The 17,952-nt window shown below is 38.4% G+C and overlaps 2 long non-coding RNA genes across 2 annotated transcripts in view; one reads left to right on the top strand and one right to left on the bottom strand.

The window, feature by feature from the left end:
* The window catches only part of LOC138848442 (uncharacterized), a 91,001-nt gene that overhangs the window by 24,012 nt on the left and 49,037 nt on the right, over positions 1 to 17,952 (bottom strand). The gene's annotated exons all lie outside the window — the stretch shown is intronic.
* On the top strand, positions 7,606 to 11,811 carry LOC149127734 (uncharacterized). Its single transcript, XR_016229893.1, has 2 exons — positions 7,606 to 7,830; positions 10,912 to 11,811. It is a non-coding gene; the product is annotated as an uncharacterized LOC149127734 (long non-coding RNA).

Genomic DNA, 17,952 nt, shown 5'->3' with positions numbered 1-17,952 from the left:
ATTACCTTAAGCACGATAAGAAAACACTGATTCCTTAAGACCTAAGAATCTCAATATTTGTCAAAGCAGAAGTGAGTCAAATCTTCAAAGTTTGATATTAAAACATCATCAACTATTTGTAGTTAAAATCATAGGTATCTCAGGAAAACATTTTTTATTTCAGAATTTATAGTCAGTAAAAGGATGTGATGATTCGTACTTCCACAGAACCAGAATCCTATAGAGGTATTTCATATGTCCTTTTATTCCAAAAGGATATAGAACTTCTGGGTAAGTTTAGCACATGGAAATCCCATAAGAAATTTAATGTTTTCATTGGCTATTTTTATAGCAAAGTTAACTGGTGTAATATTTCCCAGGATTTCACTCAGCCCACTGAACACTCTCCATGGAGACATTATTTCTCAACTTATCCCAAGAGTGGCTGGCAAGTTACATATCAGTACTTTATTTCTGTAAACAAAGTCTAGAGGAAGTCACAGCTTCATCAGAAACATGGCAGTGTGGTTTGGAAGAGGGGTCCCTGGTTATTCCAGATGATGTAACAGGAAGGGGTGGTGAGATGATAAAATAATTCCTAAATTATGGTGTCAGGATTTAAAAAAAAAGGGAGCAGACTCAAGATTCCTGTTATGACATTCTGACCTCAGATTTAATAATATCAGCTAACAATTACCTCCTCCATCACCCAGATTTCTTTCTGTCACCTCCTCTACCCTCTCTTTATGTCTTCAATCTCATCACAGGGTCTTTAGTAATCTACAAGAAAACCCAATGTGATAGAACCTAGAAACTCCTTATGACTGGAATGAATTAAAGATAGTCTCCAGTTAAGCAGTCAACAGTTCATTAGGAATTAGTTCCTGATAATGCATTTTAGTCACCTAAGTGGAGACATGTTAAAGGACAACCTCTTCCATTTCCAGATACTTCTGTGTATCACTTTTGTAAGCACCACTACTGCCTTTAAGATGAATCTTTCCCCCATTCTTATTGGTTCTGGAAGAAGATTGGTATAAAAAGGGGAAAACAGATTAAAAAATAGATCTGGTCAGAGTCTTAAGGAAGAAAAATAGAACTAGAAATAAGCACTGTGTCCTTTTGGATCATCTGCACAAAACCTTTACAATTGTCATGTAGATCATGGATTTATAGGATCTTATTGAGCACAGTCAATGTTTCTTATTATCTTTCTTCTATGTATTCGACTGTTATTTAATGGGACAATGTACTCTTTCCATCTAGGCCATGATATTCATGGTCAATACTGCTAAAAAAAACTCTCTTCTTTTTATGAGGCATTTTAGACAATGGGAATCTGCGGGCTGAATTCAGGAAGAGTGAAAAATAAATATAACACAAACTGAAACATAGACACACGTTAAAATCCCTTGAGTAGTAATCCTGGAGTTATTTGTGTCTGGGAATCTTGCTCCTGTAAAAGCAAATACAGCATCTGAAAGAAACATGAAGCTGTTTGGTAGTCCCTTCTGACTCCCTCTCTATCCTGTCATAGCTGCTTGGGGAATGAAGCCCCATTGACCAGGAACTGATACCTCTTTAGTTCTAGTTGTGAAGACAGCTTCTAGCTTGGGGACCTGCCTGAGTACTGATTTATCAATTTGATGTTTTCATGAGTTTATTATTTTTACTTTTTATCTCTTGATCTAGTATGATTTTAGCAATAATTCCCACATCTCTTCCTGGGTTATGCTTAGCTGTAGACTTTTAAGACAGGCCTGTTCTCCTTTTATGGCTAGGTGGAATATACTTCCCAACTGTGTGCTTAATTTCAGAGTTTACTGAGAAGTTTGAGGATTTAGCTGCCTCACTAAATAAAGCCTTACAATACTCCAAAGAGATTAACAGGCACAGTGAACCCTGTTTCAAGCTCCCTTTCCTTTTGGGGGACTAAATTGATTCCATGCTCGTCTAAGAAGAAATTGCTTTTTTTTCTCATTATGGTCCTTATTTCAGAGTGTTTCTTTTTATTCCCCAAGGCAAAAGTTATGAAATTCTAAGGGAGAAAATGATTATTGTATGTTTATTCCTAAATTCCTCTAAGATTTTACTATCTTACCACACAGAATAAATATTCCCTCCAAAACTCATAAAAATGAGAAAACATGTGAGCAACTTCACTGCAATTTTTTTTGTAAAAGAGAGATATGATAATTTTTTGCTCTCTAACATGCATGGTTATAAACATTGAGATAAGAACATCAGTGAGTTCTTGATGTCACATGCAGTTTAGCATAGATACCTTTGGAGGAAAGGAGCAGGTTATTGGAATATGTCATTATTTTAATCCTTTTCAAATTTACACTCCAGAGAGGATACAGGCCAAATTTTCACTAATAGTTGCTTCACTCTAATAATGTGAGAGAGTTGTATTAGGTGTCAAGCAACACTATGCAGGATAAAGGTTAATTTAGCGTAATAGGGAAAAGCATTACAGTGGATAGCACCAGCTTTGCGCTCACACTCTCCCAGGTTTTTGCCATGTGACCCTAGACAAATAATATCTTGGACCACAATTCCTTATATTTGAAACTGGTACCATAAAAGTCATAGCAAGACTGAGTTATATAAGCTATATGCCTTTTTCTCAAAAGGGGATCTTTCATAAATGCAGTTAGGACTCAGGAGACCTGAAGTGGAACCCAAGATCCTACAGGAAAGATTGGTATTTTACAAATTATCATGATGTTTTATTATGATTATGACATGTTCCTTGAATTTCAAGAGGATTATCCACTTAGGGAAGGGGAGGATTAATACAAGGAGAAAACCAACAATTCAAAGTATTATGTAGTAATTTCCACGAGTGGTACAAACTCTAGAAAGGAAGGATCATGCAAAGAAGCCACTGGAATGAATTAATTGAAAAGCCTTCAAAGAAAAGTTGGAACTTCTCAATTATTTGATTTTTATCTGCAAGTGGACAGTAAGACTTCAGAAAGAATTATGAAATGTAAATATTTGAAGATAAGAGCAGGATATCCAACACGGCAATGTGTTTGAGTGAAAACAAATTAAGGTCAGCAAATATACTTAAGAGGATTTTCTAGCTCCAATTTGAACTTGAAGAGCATGATTTTGTAGAATTATCCACACAAGTATTCATTAAGTTGATGTTTACTAATCTCCTACTTTGTGTCACCCTTATGTTAGAAAAGAGTGGTGAATAATGAAAGCATGTTAACCATTCTCTGTGGTTCATAGTCTAGTGGTGAAGGCAACAAAACAGTAATAAGGCTGATAATAATGTATAATATAATGTTATGATAAAAATCTATCAATTATTCATTCTAGATGGGTAATTCAGCAACTTTATTTTGGCGTGAAAAATAATTTGTAGGTGATACAAAAAGTGTTCTGCATGCAAAACACAAAGAATAATTTTTGAAGAACAGGAACCAGTGAAAAACAAGAAGACAGAAACAATCCAAAAGACCCCAAAACCAAAAACACAATGTCTGAAAAACCTGGATACTCAAAGACTGGCCCACAGATGGGCAGCACTGGAATCAGTTGGTATCTTATGAGCAAAGTAGAATCTTGGGCCCCATTTCAGGTCTACTGAGTCTGAACTGCATTTCTGAATGATCTAGATTTTCATATGCATGCTGAGTTTGAGAAAAAAGCATAAAAATTTCATTTGAACCAGACACATGAAGATCTTCAGCTAGATTGAAAAGGGCTATTCCAGTTGAATTAAGTAATTGTCAAAAGGAGTGTACATGGGATACAAGTGATTTATTATATAAGTGTAATTTGGAATGAGATGAGAACAGAAGATAGAAACAGTAGCTGCAAGGGAACCTGGGGTCAAGAGAGAAGATGGAAGGTATTTGTTTGTGTGCATAAAAGATGTAGACGAAAGGGAGAGATGATGACAACAGAGAGAATATCTAAGAATCAAAGTCCTCAAGAACTGAGAACTGGGATGTGACATGCCACCATGAGCCTGTGCTGGCAAAGTGAAATCCCCTTCCCTGAAACAAAAGAGGGGCTAGAAAGCATGTGAATGTTGTACATTCATGGAGGGGAATCTGAGCTGTTTCTGACACACTATCTTTTGTCAATGAAGTATAAGACATGAAATTACTGTGATCAAAGGGAAAACAAGGGTGGGGATTTTAAAAAGTGAGAAATTAGGAAACAACTTCTGCAGAAAATGGAACAAACCAAATAGAAAGCTATAATTAAGATCACTAGACAGTTTTCAGTGGCTATTTAATTCAGCAATCAATATTTATAATTAAATCTGTCCAGTTACATGATTAATTTTTCTTCTTAGATATGTTTCTTTGTGGGTGCAGGTGTACAAGAAACAGATGGTTAGGTGCACATAAGGTTGATGTTAATAATCAGAAGTCATCCTTCCACACTGCAACATGTCTAAATCAACTGTTGTAAAATTCTTGCAAAATCAATTGGCAACTGTTTCTGTCTACAGAAGTTAGAGATTAGGTGCAGGTATTTAGCTCAAATTATAATAACATGGTGCTGATTATTTCCTCCTCTGTGCTCAGCTGTTGCATATATTTTCTGGAGGCCTCATGGCAATGCTACAGCTTAGATATGATCAGTCCCATCTTACTGATGAAAACCAAATATAATGAAGGTCTAGCAACCTTAAGTAAATGATAATACCAAGCATCAAATTAATATCTAGTTAACAAGATCTGCTTAACAGCTAATACCAGAGTAATTTTATAATGAAAGAAATTTTTAAAAAGGAAAAAAATGAGAAGATTGGGGTATTTTTGTATGATCTTTTTCTATTTTTAGATTGAAAGAAAAAAAGTTGATTTTTATTGGACAGTATTTTTCCTCCACATCATGAAATACAGTAAAACATGACATGTGTTCTCTTTTTAACTTTATATAATCAAGAAGTTAAGTATTCCCTCTTGGAAACTTGTACTAATGTTTCCTCGTCACCATGTGGAGAAAATCTCAGAGGAAAGCTCAAGGTAAAAACAGTGTAGAGAAAGAGCGGTGTAGATCCTCACTGGTATTCAGGAAGTCTATGAAGGATTTATGTATGAGTTGCTGATTCTTTTCTTGTAAAGTATGAGGGTATAATATTTATTTTGACTGATTTAAATCATAAAAATGTTAAAGAGTAAACTTTCAGAGTAAGTACCAGACACAGAAATCAGAAACCAAAGCCAAATGCCTAGAAGAGCCAGGAATGAAACTCGAAGTAGTGAAGAGAGCTGAACAGAAGACAGTGGGGAAGTATGTGGCTAGAAACATTGGGGAACTACTCCTTGGTTTAATCTAACTGATGAATTTGAGCTCAGTACTATTTAATCCTCCCATGATCCAAGTAAGCAGATAATTCAAAATTCTCTAAAATTTAGACATTTTTAAACATTTGAAGAAACCAAACACATCAGCAAACCAGCAAGGCCCATGGGCCTTCAACTTAGCACTTATAATTAACATAATTTTTAAACTATGACAAGGATCTTTATTTTCAATGTTAACAAGCCAGAATCCCCCTAAAAACCTGTATTAAATGAGTCCTTTGAGAAATATGATCTACACTCCCTTCTTTATGTTGGTAGAAACCTTATTTTGGATTTTTAAACCTGATCTTTCCCCAAGCTAGCAATATGCAGTACAATACTCTCTTGAGATGTTGAGCAGTGGCAGGAGCCGTGGCGTTCAGTCAGCCTTGTAGACACAAGAGGAAACAAGTGATACTCCACGGTGTGCTCTGTTACTGAGCAGTGCTGTATGGTGGGTTATTTGTATTCAATGCAATTTCTATCTCAGATATTTTCATTTTATGATGGGTTTATTGAAAAGTAACCCTACTGTAAGTCCAGGAACACTGCACATGATATCAGTGTAGTTAGACATCTTTTAATTTCTTTTTACTTTATAGAAGTTAATTGAGGAAAGGAATGACCTTCAAATTTAACCCAAAAGAAAGTAAGAAAAATAGAATTTCTTTGTACAAGTCATGGGTTATCAATGCATAGGCAAAGACACCTCCTTATGAGAGGAAGTAAGGAATATCTTTATTCAGCAATGATTCTCATTTATGTATCAAAGAGTTCACAACCTTAAACAACTTATCATAATGAACCCCCAGGGGTAGACAACAAGAGTATTATGAGCACAGCAGGTAAGTTTTCCAACAATAATGATATTATGCTTCTTTCTGCATAAAGCATAATTTTAGCAGCTTTATGTTTCTGGTGAGTGAAGCCCATAAATACACAAAAGCCACACTGACAAAAATCACAGCCTATCAGATGTGATTCACATGTGACATTTTCTAATTTCAACTCAGAAGCACTAAAAATATGAATAAAGTTCTAATCTAGGTGAATTACTTACTACTTTGTAAATATGGTGGCAAACTTTTGTGTCTTAACATTGGGTTTGAATTTCTTTCTCCTGAACCAGTTGCCAAATACCAAACTTCCACCTGTCTGCAAACCAAGGCTCAACACAGTTTCCTCTCCCTGATCCTAGTAAGTGAAGGCCTGAGTTAGATAAACCTATATTGCAAATTCAGGTGTATATGCATTGTAGAATTTGCTTGGGTAGAATGGAAGGAGTTCCATGGGAGAAAGAAACTAAGCAAACACATTGTATTTCATTGCTAATCCACAAAGCTAAGACTTTGAAACAATTTGGAATAATTACAGTGCTTCAATATCTTAAACTTTGTCCCTGATACCAACAGGCAGGAAAGTACAAGAAACTCTAGTAATAAGAGAAAGTCCTGAGACAAGGAATTTTAGTAGTACCCAAGGAATGTGGCTCCCAGTTCCTGCTGCCTCTATAGCAGATGTGGGTACAGGCAACACTGACATATTTGATACACCCACCTCTTCTAAGTCTTAAGACATAGTCTTGCAATTACTTAACTGTATCATCTGTTCCACTTCATTTGTTAATACTTATGGTACCAATTTTACTTCTTCTGCTTATTGTATGTCACTTTTTAAATGATCCTTTATAATCAGATCCTTGTGTAGCCCTGTGGGGAAATACATTACAGTGAACAATTTTCTTACTAAATAGATTACTGAAAGTATTTTTTCTCCATTACTTTATTCTCTTTAAATATTTTACTACTTATTTTATTTATTTGTTAGTCAGAGAGAGATAGAAAGGGGACAGAGAGATCTCCTATCTGCTAGTTCACTCCATCAAATGCCCTCAATGACTGGGCAAAATCCAGAATCCAGGTTTCCCATGTGTGTGGCAAGAACCCAATCACTTGAGCCATCTCTGATGTCTCTCAGGTATGCATGAGGAGGCTGAAATTACAGGACCTGAGACTTGAACCCAAGTACACTGATATGGGCTTAAGGCATCCCAACCAATGTTCCAAATGCTGTACCAAATGCCCACCCTTACTTTAGCCTTCATTATATCTCCCTCAACCACACATCAGCCTATGATTACAAAGTTATCATTTATTTTACGCCCAAATTGCAATGATTTGAGCCCTTTCATACACCAGATTTCCTGACTTGTGTTCCCCAAAATGTCTTCTCAGTATCTCTGAACATTTCACACATGTTCCATAATAAATCTCCTTGTGCTTTTTTTTTTTTTTTTTGACAGGTAAAGTTATAGACAGTGAGAGAAAGAGAGAAAGGTCTTCCTTCCGTTGGTTCATGCCCAACCCCCCAAATGGCACTTCACAGAACTGAAGCCAGGAGCCAGGTGCTTCCTCCTGGTCTCTGCCCTCCTTGGCCACAGCAGAGAGCGGGACTGGAAGAGGAGCAACCGGGACTAGAACCCGGCACCCATATGGGATGCCGGCGCCACAGGAGGAGGATTAACCAGGTGAGCCATGCATAGCGCCGACCCTCCTTGTGCTTTCATTCTGTCCTATTCTTCTTGCTGCTCTAATGTGATTGATATAATTGTCTGAAAAGCCCAACTACCTATTTCATAGTTTCTCCATCAAAATTCAGCACAAAGATGGGACTCTTCTCTTCCTTCTCCTTTGTTTCTGAGGTGTGGGATGGGTCCGATCGTTTACAGAATAACTGTTCTCTTTTGCTTCATCTTGGCTTTTTGGCTCTATTCTCCATACAGCAGCCTGGGATCTTCAACAGGCACCTCTGATCTTATTACCCCTGCTTGAGCTCTCCAATGGCATTCCTTCACATGTAGAATACATGCCAATGGCCAGACTTCCGCTTCCAAGACCCTGCATAATCTCACCCCTCAGCTGTCACTCCAGTCTCTCTACTGTCATTCTGCTCCTTTTTTTCCAGGGCTTCTGTGCTGCCCTATGAACATGCCACACATACACCTCTTTCAGGATCTCTGAAGTGCTCTCCTGCTGGCATGGGATGCTTTTGTTAGTGATATCCACACAGCTTGCTGAATCACTTTCTTCAGATTTCCTCTCAAATGATATCACCATAGCTCCCATTTGTTTTATTCCTGACCTACTACACTTCACTTTTCATACCACACTTGTTGCTTTAAGTCACCATATTACATGTCATTTTGCTTATTTGACTGCTTCCTGTCTTCCCCACTGGGAAAGGCAGAACCTGTGTCTGTTGTATTCATTGCTGTTCCCCTTGCATCTCAGACAGTGCTTGCTCTCAGTAATGTTTATAATAAAAACATTGCAGGCAGCTACTCTTTCAAACAGGCTTCTCATATGCCTTAAAGCATAGAGGTGATGAATTGTAACTCTAGGAACAAATTTTAATTGGTACTGGAAGATTGTTTCCTCAGAGCTCACAGGCCAGGAGGAAGCACCTGGCTCCTGGCTTCGGATCCGAGGCTCTTGTCCTGAGCTGCCAAGGCTATGGAAGCCTCTTGAGTTCACAAACTCCGACCTTATTTAGACAAGGCCATAATCAAAGTGGAAGTTCTCTCCTCCCTTCAGAGAAAGGTACCTCCTTCTTTGATGGCCTGTTCTCTCCGCTGGGGTCTCACTGACAGAGATCTTTCATTTAGGTTGTGTGTTTTTTTTTTTTTTTTTTTCCCACAGTGTCTTGGCTTTCCATGCCTGAGAAACTCTCATGGGCTTTTTAGCCAGATCCAAATGCCTTAAGGGCTGATTCTGAGGCCCCAGTAGCACAAACCTTTTTAAAATACCCTCATGTGTAACTGTATGTGACTAAATCTTCTGGGATATACATCTGTGAATATACCCAGTTCAAAAGACTTTTTGATTGAAATGTTTTTACTGAACTTATTCTTCTTTGAAAACATTGCACAGATACTATCCTCAGCAAATCCTGATAATAAGAAACCACTAAAATTCTTACTCAGAACAAAGGAATAGAGTTAGCACTTCACTTAATGATTATGACTGTAGTCATGACACACATCTCAGATGGTAGTGTATAGATCTGAGTCCTGGTTCCAATCCTACCTTCTGTTCCTGCTAATATACACCCTGGGAGGCAGTGGTATAGGCTTAAGTAGTTGAATCCTTGCCTTCCAGGTGGGAAGCCTGGATTGTACTCCTGGCTCCTGGCTGGTCCCTGCCTAGCCTCAGCCAAGGTCTATCTGCCATAGGCATTTGGGGAGCAAATCTGTGAATGGGGTATCTCTCTCAAATAAATAAATAAATAAATATTTCTTAGAAGAACAGAAGATTAATCTTTGCTAAAGAAAAATTATGCCTCCATCTTAGGCCATCAATTATTTTTAATGTTTACAATGAAAATTTTCTGAACTTCAAAAAAGAATAACCTGAGATCTAACATCTGCTCTGTTATTCTGATTTACAGTCTCTAAGAGGTCACTGTATTTTTGAACTTCCTGCAATTCATATTTCTATGTCCAGTAGGCTCTAAACAGCCTACAAGGCTATCTTTTCCCCAATCTGTTACTAATGAATCTATTCTACATACGGAAAAGTGGTGTTGAGTGCCTATCATTGTGATTTTCTCACCGAATTATGGGTAGTAGCTAGAAGAACCTATTTTTTAAGATTTTATTTATTTATTTCAGGGGTAGAATTACGGACAGTGAGAGGGAGAGGCAGAGAAAAAGGCTTTGCATTGGTTCACTCCCCAAATGGCTGCAAAGGCCGGGGCTGTGCCAACCCAAAGCCAGGAGCCAGGAGCTTCCTCTCAGTCTCCCATGTGGGTGCAGGAGCCTGGATTGGAGGAGGAGCAGCCAGGACTAGAACTGGCACCTTTATGGGATGCCAGCACTACAGGTGGAGGATTAACCTACTGCACCACAGCCCGGGCCCACTGGAAGAACCCTGAATGTTACTTTCCCTCTTGCAATGTTTCAAGTCTTTGGTCACCTCTCACATCTCAATGATATTTCTGCTCACCCTGTTTAACATTGCACCTTGCTTCCTCCTTCCCAAACCCTGCAAACTGGCATTCTCAATCCTCTTTACCTAATCAGGATCCCCTTACAGATGCATCCACACACCCTTTAATGCTCCACTCCTCAAAACCAGGAGCTTCATTCTTCTCTTTGCAGCAGGACTTAATGAGTCCCTTTGCAGTCAATAGAAAACAACAGAAATAATGGAATGTCACTCCCAGGATTAGGTTATTAAAAAGGCTGTAACTGTCTGGCACCGCGGCTCACTAGGCTAATCCTCCGCCTGTGGCGCCAGCACCTCAGGTTCTAGTCCTGGTCGGGGTGCTGGATTCTGTCCCGGTTGCTCCTCTTCCAGGCCAGCTCTCTGCTGTAGCCCGAGAGTGCAGTGGAGGATGGGCCAAGTGCTTGGGCCCTGCACCCACCTGCGAGACCAGGAGAAGCACCTGGCTCCTGGCTTCGGATCAGCGCAGTGCGCCGGCTGCAGCGGCAATTGGAAGGGTGAACCAATGGAAAAGAAGACCTTTCTCTCTCTCTCTCTCACTGTCTACTCTTCCTGTAAAAAAAAAAAAAAAAAAAGGTTGTAACTCTCTTTTCTGTCTCTCTCAGATCCTTTGCTCTAGGTAATACAAGCTGATACTTTGTCAGCATCCTATGAAGAGGCTTAAATAATTCAACCTCCTGCCAACAGCCATGTGAGTGAGCTTCAGGTGACTATAGCCAAGACTGACAACTTGATTGCAAACTCATGATGTTTAACCTGAGCCAGAATCCAGGAAAACCACTCCCACTCCTAGATTTCTGACCTTCTGAAACCATTGTGAGATAACAAATGTGTATTATTTTAAGATGCTGAGTTTGGGAGTAATTTGTCATATAAAAACAGAGAGTTAATATTCCGAAAAAGGATAAAATCATTCTTATTAACTTTAACATAGTAATTTCACTCTGCCCAATGAGATAGCCGCAGGTGCATGTGGATGTTGATCAATTAATAAATGGCTAGTGTGACTGAGGGATGAATTTACTTTATTTAAATTTAGATAGACATATGTGGAGAGTGACTATCATTTTAATAAGCCTTATTCATTTACTTATTTTTATGTTATTCATTTTTTCTTTCCTCTATCTAGAATATATGAATATATTTTTCTTAAATACAGAGATGTATGTGTGTTTGCGCTAATGTACTGAAGTCCCTGGAACAGTGTCTGACATCCAGATTCTACAAATGCTCAGAGAATGTCTCAATAGATTTGACCAGCAAAACAAAACAAAACCTAGAAAAACATTTATTTCTCATAATCCTGAAGGTGACAATGTCAATGATAAGGTGCCACCCCTCATGTTTCCTGGTAAGGCTCCTCTTCCTGGTTGCAGAGGAATATATTGATTTATTCTTATACAGTAGATATCACCTCTCTACGTCTGTTCTTATAACGACACCAGTCCCATCATTGGGGCTCCACCCTCATGGCCTAATTACTTCCCTAAAGAGGTACCTGTAAATACCACTGGAGAGTGAACCAACGGTAAAGGAAGACCTTTCTCTCTGCTCCCACTGTCCACTCTGCCTGTCAAAAAAAAAAAAATACCACTATACTATAGTTTAGAGTTTCAACATATTTGTCTCAGTTTGTTTTCTGTTGCTGTGATATTGTCTGATACTTGGTAATTTATACAAGAAAGAGGTTTATTCAAGATTCTGGTTCTTTTGGTTAGAAAGTCCAAGAACATGTATCTGGATCTATTATGCTTCTGGTGAGGGCCTTGTGCTGCTTCAACTCATTGCAGAAAGTGTAAGGGCAAGAGAATGTGGGTAGAAAAAAGAAAAAAAGGGGCCAAATTACTGTGATAGTAAGCCCATTATTAGAAAGGTATTACTCTATGACTCAAACACCACCACTAGAGCCAACTTCCCAACATTGTCATATTGAGGATTTAATTTTCAGCGCATGAACTCTTGGCAGACACATTCAGATAAGAGCTATACATGATCTTGGAGGGTCAAAGTTTATGACAAAATGTGAATGAATGAAATGAAATCTGATATTTTATGCCTGTCTCAAGTATAATTTACTTTGTAACACTGAATAAAATGTAACCTATCTAGATCTAATAAATTTTCCTGGATTTAAAATTTTTCTAAATTTATTTGACAGGTAGAGTTACAGACAGTGAGAAAGAGAGAGAGAGAGAGACAGAGAGAAAGGTCTTCTTTCCGATGGCTCACTCCCCAAATGGCCACAATGGCCAGAGCTACGCTGATCCAAAGCCAGGAGCCAGGTGCCTCTTCCTGGTCTCCCACGTGGGTGCAGGGGCCCAAGCACTTGGGCCATCCTCCACTGCCCTCCCGGGCCACAGCAGAGAGCTGGATTAGAAGAGGAGCAGCCGGGACTAGAACTGGTGCCCATGTGGAATGCTGGCGCTGCAGGCAGAGTAATAACCTAGTGTGCCATGGTGCCGGCCCCCTGGATTTAAATGTTAGGGGAGACATTGAACTTAATTCTCATTAAAATCCTTTATACACCTAAAACTACATAACTCTGCTCTGAAATGAGGTTATTTTTTAGGAATATTTTGTCAGCTGTTTTGCCCTTAGCTGAATGAAACATCCAGCAGATGCCCAGATAATTGAAGTCCCCAACCACTAATAATTTCTGCTCAAATTTGTTTGTAACAGGCAACTAACATCATACACTGTCTGACTCTGATTAAATAGTCTCAAGTGTGTTACTTTAATGATGTCATATCTCTCAATTCCAACCTCATCTAGTTCTGTCTGGTGTATGTGAATTTTTATACAAGTATCTCCTTGGCACATATTTCCATTGTCTACTTTGCTGCTTTTAAATAGACATATCTTTGGGCCTGCACTGTGGTGCAGCAGGTTAAGCCACAGCCTGCTGTGCCAGCTTCTCATATGATCCAGCTCTCTGTAATTGCCTGAGAAAGCAGTGGAGGTGCTCAAGTCCTTGGACCCCTCCACCCACGTGGGAGACCTGGAAGAAGCTTCTGGTTCCTGGCTTCGGTTCTGCCCTTGTCCGGAGGTTGTGGCCATTTGGGGAGTTAACTATAAGATAGAAGATCTCTCTCTCTCTCTCTCTTACTCTCTCTCTCTGTGCAACTATACTTTTCAAATAAATAAATGAATCTTTCTAAAATAGGCATACATTTCCATTTCTCTAGCCCAATCATGTGTCCCATAACCTGGTGATTTATGGGCAATAAGAACTGCATATTTTTGTTAAAGTTATCAGTAAAGACTTCTTTACCTTTCAGGATTTTGAGTCACTATGAATGCTTTTTTTTTCTTTTGTATAATTGCATACTTATACTTTTAAAACTACTTGAGAGGCAGAGATTCAGAGAGATGGAGTCAGAAAGAGCTCCCATTCACTGATTCTCTCTCTAAATGCCACAATAGCTGAGACTAGAATCTGCTTTAGTAGGAAGATGGAGTCAGGAGCTGGAAGCAAGTAACCAGAATCCAGGCACTCCAAAGAGAGACACAGGTGTTTCAAATAGAGATTTAACCATTAGGCTCAATTCCTACTCCCACACCTATTTGTTTTTCAGGCTTTTTTGTTTGCTGGCTTAGAAATTTTACATTCTTACCTGCTTGTGTTTGGAATCCATTGGAACAAATCATGATGCTCTAGATGAAAATGTTATTTTCAATCTTCATAACATTTATGATAGCCTCATTGGCCATTTAATCTTCTTATATTAATTCCAAAACAAAATGAAAAAATAATACTGTCCTTTTACAAGCTGTTTTTAGTTTTCTTTTCATTCCTTCAAAGCATAATATTCTCAATAGAAAACAGGAGGAAAAAAACTCCCAAATTACCTATCCTCTATCTTATCAAGGACTTCAATATCAACAGGAAGTAGTTAATGTGTGTTTTTTCTGGGTTATATAATCTTTCAGGAATTAGAAACAGAGAATGAGAATGATAAAGAGACTTAAGTTTGTGTCATCTTTCCATATGTTTCTCAGCATATTCAGAAAGCAGTATCTCAAACTCTCAACTATGTCTTAAGACCTGATAAGAGGATATCTCTTAGCTTCCCGTGTCTTCCTCTCAGGATTACTAAAAGTATACATATAGTGTATTTAGTGTATGAATCCTCTTTTTTTGTTTTACAAGTTGTAGACTTAGAAAGGATGGATTCACAGTGTCTGGTAAGAGGTCACAAATTCTATTTGGCTAATATTGTCCTGAATCTCATATTGTTTCATTTTTCAATCTCTTGATTCCATATTTTTGTAATTTTTATTTATTTATTTGTATTTATTTGGAAGGTAAGGGAACAGAGAGAGACTGAGGCAGATAAACAGAGATGGTCCATTGACTGGTCCATTCCCCAAATACCTACAACAGGTAGAGCTGAGGCGGGATTAAACCAAGAGCCCAGTCATCAATTCAGGTTTCCTGCAAGGGTGGCAGCGACCCACCTGCTTGAGCCATCACCTACTTCTTCCCAGGGTGCACATTAGTAGAAAACTAGAACTGGACTAGGAAATGGGACTTGAATAGAGGCACTCATGTATGGGATGTAAATGACCCAAGTGGAACCTTAACAACTATGCCAACTGCCAACCCCCAGCCCGATTTCTGGTTTTTATTTCTGTTCTCTAGTTTTGACTTTCTTTGCTTTCTGACTTCCTTGCAAGAAGTTATTTCTGTCTAGCATCTTTTCCTTTGTTTCTAGAAAGGCACAGCCTAGGAAGGAATTCTTCCAGCATTTGTTTTCTCTAGTACAGACATTCACTTCATCAATAACACACACACAAATAGTTACTTCTTCATCCAGTATCTCACTTTGAACCGTAATTTTTCCTAACTTTCCCATAAAAATTCACTGGGCATACTTCTTCCTTGTCATACATTTTGCATCCTGAGTTCTTAAGAAACTGGTCTGAGTCCTTTCTGGTCATTCACCACATACTACTATTAGCAATCCATGGTTCTCAAACTTGAGAGTGCATCAGAATTGCTTAGAGGGCATTTTAGGATAATTTCTGAATCAGTAGGCCGGGAGGGGCTCTAAAATTTGCCTTTCTCATAAGTTCTAGGTGATACTTACGGTACTGGCTCAGGACTACATCTGGAAAGTCACTGGGATATAGAACCCAGAGTTCTCTTGCACAGCAGACATCAATGGCAGTGAATGATCATGAATTGCCGAAGAATCAGCAGTGCTGCTTGTTGACTGCTGACTCAATGGGTATGTTGCTGAAACAAAAGACTGCTTTCCATATTTCTTTGAACATTTCAAGGTATTTCTAACAACTAATTTCTTTTACTTCCTGTGATCTAGCAATTTTTGTAGGTCAATTTAAGATTTTTGTTGTTGTCTTTTATGTTTATCTATGTAGTTTCCTTTACTGGAACTCTTTACTTCTTCATGTGAATATGAGTTATCCTTCAATTTCAAGTTAGAGACTTCCTTTAGTATTTCCTGTACGGAAGGCAGTTATTATAGCAGCAAATTACTTAAATTTTGTTTATAGGGAAATATCTTAATTTCCTTTTCATTTTTTAAAAGGCTATTTTGGTTCACAGTTTTTTCTTTCATTGCTTTGAATATGTCATGCTACTGCCTTCTGGTCTGTATGATGTTTGATAAGAAATCAGTGTTTGCCTTGCTTAGGAAACCTCATATATGATGACTCATTTCTCTTGTTGACTTTGACTCTAAAAGTTTATGATATGTCTATGTGAAGCTTCCTTTGTGTTTAACATACCTTGTGCTTCTCGGAAGTGTAGGATGATTTTTGAAATAAAATTTAGTTAATTTTCACCCAATATTTCTTCAAATATTCATTCTGACCTTACCTTTCATACCTCTCATTCTCAGAATATTTATACTTTGGTACACTCAATCATTTCCCACACATCTCTGAAAGTGTTTCCCTACATTCTTCTCTTTCTGTTCCATAGAGTGAGTAATATCAATTTATATATCTTCAGATTTCAGTTCTTTTTATAACAAATCTGCTGTTCATCCTCATTGTGAATTTTTCATTTAAGTTATTGTACTTTTCAATACTAGAATTTTTAGTTGGTTCCTGTTTATAAACCTATCTCTTTATTAGTATTCTTTACATAGACATAATTATCATTTTTAGTTATTTATATATGATTTCCTTTAACTCTTTGAATATATTTAAAATTGTTTATCTAAAACTTTGGCCTATGGCCAATGTTGTGGCTCTGTGAGTTATGCTTCTGCCTGTGGCATCAGCATCCTATATTAAAGCACTTGTTCAAGTCCTGAATGCTTTGTTTCTGATCCAGTTCCCTGCTATTGTGTGTGGGAAAGCCACAGAAGACGGTCCAAGTATTTGGCCCCTGCGACCTGTGTGGGAGCCCAGGATAGAGTTCCTGGTTTCACTTTATAGCCTGGTCCAGCCCCAGGTGTTGCAGTCATTTGTGGTGTAATCAACAGATAAAATAAACTTTTTTCTCTATGTCTATGCCCCTCTCTCCATCACTCTGCCTTTCAAATAAACAAAATAACTCTTTAGAAAACACAAAGCTTTGTGAAACAATTTCAAAGTCTGGGATTCATCAGGGAGTTTCTATATTGTCCACGCCCCCCCCCCCCATAAGTGTTATGGTCTTATTTCTTTGACTATTTTGTAATTATTGAAAACTGGACATTTCGAAGAATATATTTTGGTAACTTTGACAATCAAGAAACTCCCACCCCCCAACCCTACGTTGTTGTCATTGCTACTGTTTTTTGTGGCTGTTTGTTTGTTGATCTTTCCTCACTAATTCTGTAAATTCAATACCTTATTGTTCCCCTGAAGTCTCTACTCAGCTTAACAGAGTCAACTAATGGTTTCCTTAGAGTCAGCTAATGATAGGACAGTGTTAAATATGTGGAACTAATGAAGTTTGATTAATTTTTCTAGGGGTTCTATGATTTCGTTGGGGTCTGTCTTAAACACACAATTCATTCAAATTACCTCTTTTCCTTAGCCTTCACTTCTTGTTAGATTCTGAAGATCAATCAGAGGCGAGAGCACTGTTATGAGCATGCACAAAATACACACGTGTGCCCTTTTACATCCCCAGGAATGTGTTGGAACTTTTCAAAGACCCTACGGACATCTCCTTTCACAACTTTTCCTTTTCAACTTTTTCTTAGTGCATTGTTTCCTGCAACCATTATTTGTTGCCTCAGGCAGCAGTGATGTTAAAACATCTGAAAATATCCCCTAGGGAGAAATTTTTAGCACAGGGTAAGTTCATCCGAGGTCAAGTAAAGATAAGCCTTCCCAGTGGGGTGTTCCGGGGAAACCAACAGATGGGCAAATAATGACTTCTTTTGGAGAATGAGGCTTTAAAACTGTTCCATCCCTGATCTGCTCCCTCTGGTACAAGGAATGCCAGCTGTTACTTATTTTTTTAAGGTGTACTTATTTATTTGAAAAGAAGAATGATAAACAGAAAGGGAAAGGCAGAGAGAGAGAGAGAGAGAGAGGGTAGGGAGAGAGAGAGAGAGGGTAGGGGGAGAGAGAGAGAAAGGAGAAGGAATAAATAGGGAGACAGAGATCTTCCATCCACCGGTTCTCTCCTCAAATGGCACAAAGACCAGAGCTGGGTCTTGCTGAAACTAGGAGCCAAGAAC

The sequence above is a fragment of the Oryctolagus cuniculus genome, chromosome 2, assembly GCF_051225735.1.
Source record: "Oryctolagus cuniculus isolate XC-2025 breed Fujian yellow rabbit chromosome 2, ASM5122573v1, whole genome shotgun sequence".
NCBI lineage: Eukaryota > Metazoa > Chordata > Mammalia > Lagomorpha > Leporidae > Oryctolagus > Oryctolagus cuniculus.
This window is presented reverse-complemented; position numbering and strand designations above follow the sequence as displayed.